This window comes from Peromyscus maniculatus, chromosome 8 (assembly GCF_049852395.1).
Source record: "Peromyscus maniculatus bairdii isolate BWxNUB_F1_BW_parent chromosome 8, HU_Pman_BW_mat_3.1, whole genome shotgun sequence".
NCBI lineage: Eukaryota > Metazoa > Chordata > Mammalia > Rodentia > Cricetidae > Peromyscus > Peromyscus maniculatus.
In genome coordinates this window covers 53,892,926-53,899,295 of record NC_134859.1, presented here as the reverse complement: position 1 = coordinate 53,899,295, position 6,370 = coordinate 53,892,926, and positions in this window count along the sequence as shown.

Genomic DNA, 6,370 nt, shown 5'->3' with positions numbered 1-6,370 from the left:
GCATATTGGCCTTCGCCCATAAGCTGATCCTGGCAAACTTGTACTCCTTTATCCCTCCACTGTTTTTCTATGTTTTTAGCCTCCTCCTTAAACCAAGTCAGAAATTGAAGTCTCTGGCTGGGTTCCAGAACACCTTGTGCGAGGTCCCGCCAGTCCTGTGGTACTATCCTATTATATGTTGACCAAGTGTTTAACATTTGCTTTACATATGGGGAATGCATGCCATAAGATACTATTGCCTCCTTAAACCTTTTTAAATCCAACATTTCAATTGGAGCCCAAGTATTTTGTGTAGCCATTTGATCAGGCATCTGCTGTACTGTTACAGGATAAATTAAGGGTGACTGTGTGAAAACAGGCTTTCTTTCTGCAACCTTATGATCCCGACTTGAAACAACTTCACTGTTAATTTCTTCTGTCTGAATTTTTACAGGTTTAACAAGTTCTTCTAACGCTGTTATCCTGGCACTTAAATGGACTATCTTTTTAAATATTAAAATGTGGATTATTATAGTGATGAGGTGCATAATTCCACCAATACTAATATTATATAGTTGTTCCATTGCCAGACTGCCTAAAATTTCGAACAAAAACCAATTTTCTTCCAATGCACACATAAAACCCATTTGTTTTTTAATGTGGAAAAAAAATTCTCTTTTAGATAGTTTCCTTTAAAATATCTGATATATTATGACTTACCAAATCTGCGTAGAACAGTAGAAATCCGAGGGGATTTTCAAAGCAGCCACCTAGTGTCCCAGGTGTAAATCGAGAGAGAGAGAGAGAGAGAGAGAGAGAGAGAGAGAGAGAGAGAGAGAGAGAGAGAAAAGAGAGAACGCACAAGAAAGCGTAGCCGGCTAAAGCTTAAATGCAGCCACGTGTTCCCTCTTGTGCCGAGTCAAGGCTTGGGTCTGGCTTCCTTAAGCTCCAACCACGTGCGTTGGCTTTACAGGCAGGGCAGGTCTGAGTTGTTTGTAGCACCGGCTTTAGGCAAGCTGCTCACAGACCTAGGCCCGGGCTAGAAGTTGCTACCCGGACTAGGACGCCAGCAGCTTGGACTAACAAGCCGATCGCCGCCGGCCGCCGTGTGCCGCCGCTGCCGCCGCCGCCGCCGCCGCCGCCGCGGGCCGCCTGCCGCCCTTGCGGGAAAGCGGACCTGCCGCCAAGCCAAGCAGTTTTTAATGGATTCTTGTCACGTTGGGCGCCAGATGTAGATGTAACCAACCGTCTTATTAAATAAGAAACACAGAAACAATGTAAAAGAGAAAGCCGAGAGGTCAGAGCTCAGAGCTAAAATCTCACCCTTCCTCCTGCTGTCCCAGCTTCGCGAAAAGAGACCTACCTCCTGTCGGTTCGTATTTTTAAAGTATGTTGTTCTGCCTTCTCATTGGTTGTAAACCCAAACACATGACTGCCTCGTCACTGTCTGAATGTACAGCCCCCTAGGTCTTAAAGGCATATGTCTCCAATGCTGGCTGTATCCCTGAACGCACAGAGATCTTATGGGATTAAAGGCGTGTGCTGCCACCGCCACACTCTTGCTATGGCTCTAATAGCTCTGACCCTGAACACACAGATATCTATGGGATTAAAGGCGTGTGCCACCACCGCCACACTCTTGCTATGGCTCTAATAGCTCTGACCCCCAGACAACTTTATTTATTAACATACAATCAAATTAATATTTCAGTACAAATCAAAATAATATTTCAATACAATTAGATTACCACCACAGGAACGAGCCGATTCTGGTTCTCTCCTCAAGCCTGACTTTGTCCTGTTGGCTGTGAGCACAAGGCCTGTTTACACAAGACACCGAGCTTCCAGAATGCTCACTTCTCTTGTGTTTCTCACTTTTGTTCTTCTTGACCCTGTGGGTTTATGCCTTCTAAAATTTTGTTTTTTATTTTTTTTATTTACTTCATGTGTAAGGGTGTTTTGCCTGCATGTATGTATGGGTACCACATCTGTCCCTGGTACCTGTGGAGACCAGAAGAGGCTATTGGGTCTCCTGGGACCAGAGTTACAGACAGTTGTGAGCTGCCATATGGGTGTTACGAATCCAACCCAGATTCTCTGGAAGAGCAGCCCGCGCTCTTAACCACTGAGTCATCTCTCTGGCTCTTGGTTTATGTCTTAAAAAATCCTTTTGTTATAATTTGGGGGCGGGGGGGTTGAAAGTCAATTTTATCTGTTTAATCTGCTTGTGTAATTTGAAGTTTCTCCTTCCCTCTTTTCTCCATGTTCTCACCCCCGACAGGGTCTCACTGTGTAGCTCTCGCTGGCCTGGAACTCATATAGATCAGATGGACTTGAACTCACAGCAATCCTCCTGCCTCTGCCTCCCAAGTGCTAGGACCAAAGGCTTGCTCCACCACACATAGTCTGTCTTCTGCATTCTCAACCTATTCACAGAATATTCTCCTCCTAGACCCTGTAAAGCCCAGAACTGGGGGCCTAGGGTCAGCCTCCTTGCTCTTTGAGGGGCTTATGGTTCATTTCTCCCATGAGGCCCCCATCCCTGGAGTCTGCCAGTACTCCTTCAGTAACGAGGACATCTCTATATCAGTGTCTGGGCTTTGCAGTCCAGTGGCCTCAGCGTCGAAACAACCACCTCAGCCATCATTTTGGCCTTCTTCTCCACCTCCGGGGGGGCATGCCACCGCCCCTCAGCCACAGGCCAAACCCTGACTGAGTCACCTCCCAGAGTGACAACCCTGAAGTCACCATTGCAGACTGGCCATTCATCACCACCTGAGGAAGGGCTCCCCTCTCTCGTGGGGCTGATCCTGAGACCTGAGCGGTACCTCTTACCCCGTCACACGAACCCCTGAATGGGTTTTGTGTCTTGTCCTCCCTCTGCTTTCAGCCTGCTCTCTGAGGACTGTGCAGTGCCCTTCAGCTCAGCCCAGCAGACAGAGCTGGGTTTTGTTGTGGACCTCTCAGTTCTTGCCATCTGAGTCACATCCTATGTAGCCCAGGCTAGTCCACCACATCACCTGGTGGCAGAGGCAGGTTTCAGGGTGGACGCTCGACCAAAGATAGATCAATTTCTCTTGTGGTGACTCATGAATGCAGCTCCAGTGCATGGATGGAAGGCTGGTGCAAGATTACAGAGCTTTCTACGGATGCATTCTTCATCAAAAGCTGAGTTTTCAGACTTTCGTTGAAGCCTTTAGGTGAGTAGGGCTGTTTTCAGTTTGGAAGGCTGGGAGGCCAGAACTTCTGCCACTCTGAAAGGGGAGCCTCTTTGCAGGCTGCCTTACCAACCTGCCAGGCAACGGTGGTACAGCTGTTATGGGGGTAACCACCTGTGTGCTGAAGGCCTCCTCCCCCCACCCCGCCGCCCCGTGTTACTGAATATTTGTACACTGTGTGAAGATGTATTGCTGTGATTGGTGTAATAAAAAGCTGTATGACCAATAGCTAGGCAGGAGAGATAGGTGGGACTTCCAGGCAGAGAGAGGAAGAGGAGAGGCCATCAGACATGGAATGTGTTGGACATACAAAATGGGAGAGAGGTAAAAGCCACATGGTAGAACACAGGTTAATAAAAATATGAATTAGTTTAAGTGATAAGAGCTTGTAGGCCAAGCTTTCGTAATTAAAATAAGTCTCCGCCGCGTCATTATTTGTGGGCTGGTGGTCCAAAGAGAGTCGGACAAGAAAGCTTGCTGTACCACAGGAGGGCGTTTATACTTGGTGCTGTGGACCTGTTTCGAGGCCCACAGCTGGGGAGGTCCTAGGTCCTAGGGGTGAACACACTGCTTCTGTTTTGCTAAATGGACATCTTGTCAGACTATCTCCTAAATGTCCGTGTTTATACTCACAGACCAGTGCTGCTGCTCTTGGCCCTGCCGGAGAAGGTTCTGTTTTCAGTGAATGGTGACTAATTCAGAGACTCCCATGGCTGGTCAAAGTGCTGAGAGTATGTGACTCCTGAGGGCTTGATTCGGACAGGACATCAGACCATGCCTGACAAGGCTCAGAGAGCCTCACAGGAGAGGGAGGAGGGAAGAGCCGGAGGGTGGGGAGGAAGGCGGCTACGCGCTTGTTCTGGGCATGAGCGAGTCATTGCACTCACGAACTCACAATTGCCCACGGGCTGCACAAGACCTGCCCTGCCAGCATTCGGTCATGGTGGGGAGGAGGCTTCCGGAGGGTTGTTGGCAGCTAATGGCTGCTGGGAGGAAGGGAGCCGTCGTCTTGGCTGGAGAAGGTACTAGTGGGTTATCTGTGCTCACGCAGGCAGCCCTGGTTAAACTCAGCGGGTCACAGAACAAAATTAAACTAGAAGAGATAAGGACGGGGGGTGGGGGGTTGGGGGGTGGGGGGTGGGGGATGGGGGGTGAAGGGGTGAAGGGGTGGGGGGCTAGGGGGTGATGGGGGGGGCTGAGAGAGTGGGTGTGCCTGACCAGAATGTATTACATACCTGTATGAAGTTGTCAAAACATAAATTTTAAGGAGAAAAGAAAGGCAGTCCTTGTGGTCAACAAAGCCAGCCACAGGGAAACCTAATGACCATGGAGTTGTCTACTTGGAACCAGACCCACAGCTCAGGTTCCCTGCCTTACCCAGGATGTTCTTGTGGCCTCACTAAACCCCGCTGTCCAGAAAGTCACGCCCTAAACTGGCCCAAGAAGGACACAAAGCAACAATTCTCTGAAAACAAAACTCCCTCACAAAAGCAAAAGCAAAAACAAAAAACACACACACAAAAAAAAAAAAAAAAAAAAAAAGGAAAAAGAAAAAAACTTCAAAAACATGGTCTACAGCGCCCCCTGGTGGATAACATTTTTCAGCTCTTTGGCCTTTATTTCACTCTGCCGGGGCCCAGTATTCTGCATACAGTATACTCATCAGCGCATCTAGGTCAATTTAAAACATCTCTCCTAATTCAAAAAGCATGTAATTGTTGCTACTTAGAATCCTGATCACAGAAAATTCCCACAGCCCTTTGTAGCCCGGAAGTACAATCCCAAAGAAAGCATGTCTCCAAATTGTGCAGTTAATTTAGAACGAGCTAGAACATCAGGAATCAATTGTCATAACTATCAAAAAAAGAGAAAAATATGACGGAAGAGCAATGGCACTAAAAAGTGTAAGGCAGCAAGTTCACCGAGTCCAGGTCTCACATCTTCCATTCTCCTCTTTTCTCCCCAAATCATTTCAAATGGAAATGAGCAAAGAGAGACAATTCGACAGCCACGAGGATGATCACTTCCAGCAAATTCAAAACTGGAGAAAATGCATCCGGAGGAAACAGGAGGAAGGGCTGTTTTCCTGTCGAGAGCCAAGCTAGCCTAGGCTGATCTCAAAGGAGGCTCGGGAGGCAGGAGGGACGGGCTCGGCAGAGCAACCGGCCTACCGTGGGCCTCAGGGTCCCGGCAGCAGAATTTCCGAGCTGTGCTGGATCCTGGGAGGCAGATCTATGATCTCACTGTCCCTCTTTCGCTAAGTCACAGAAGGAAACTTGCTGAGAAGCGTGAAGAGGCAGGTGCAGCCCTCAGCAAATCCCAGCTGCCACTCCAACCCAGTCGCTGCCACGCACCGCTCTGACCCGCTCTGAACCGCTCTGACGAGGTCTGCTCCCACAAGAGGAGCTGAGCGGGGAGAGAGCCATTCTGCCTCAGCGCGTCAGGCACAGAGCAGTGGATAAGGGAGGCCCAGGTACACACGGTCTCTACAGGTCGCTCAGGCCCAAGGTGCCCTCACCTTACTCTTGGAGATGCCCCCAGTGACCCATCCAATCCGGGTGCCTGATCTGAAAGGGCCTGGGGCTTCTGCGCTCTCATACAGCGCCTGTGCCCTACTCTGTGCTCAGGTGGTTCTGAGGGGAGATGACGGCCCCTTGCAGAAAGCTAAAGATGCTCTGTGTGCATGTTGGAGAAATGCACGCAGTCTCCAACGCATCAGCCTACACCTCCGCTCCCAAGCTCTTTAGAACCATCAATGTCCTGGGGAAAGTGGGTAAGGGCCATTGGAAAACATGCAAAGTGCCACCCACCCCCATATTAACGGCGGAAACGTGAATTGTAACAAACAGCTTATAGTACCGAATGCGTATCCACACAAGGCAGCAAAATGAATGGGATTCGGTGTATGTAACACACAACGGAGCCCTGAGAATATGCCGGGGAAACAGACCCAAGAGGACAGTGGTTCGTTCCTGTTACATGAAGTACCTAGAACAGGCAAACTCCTAGGAAGTGGAGCGGCCAGATGGTAGCGAAGAAGTAGCCTTCATTGGACAAGCACAGCTTTTCTTGGAGATGGTGAATACAGTGATGGTGGTCACACACAAAAATGTTCCTTGCTTAACTGCTACCAAACTGTAAGTTTACAAATGGTTAAAATGGAAATTTGTACG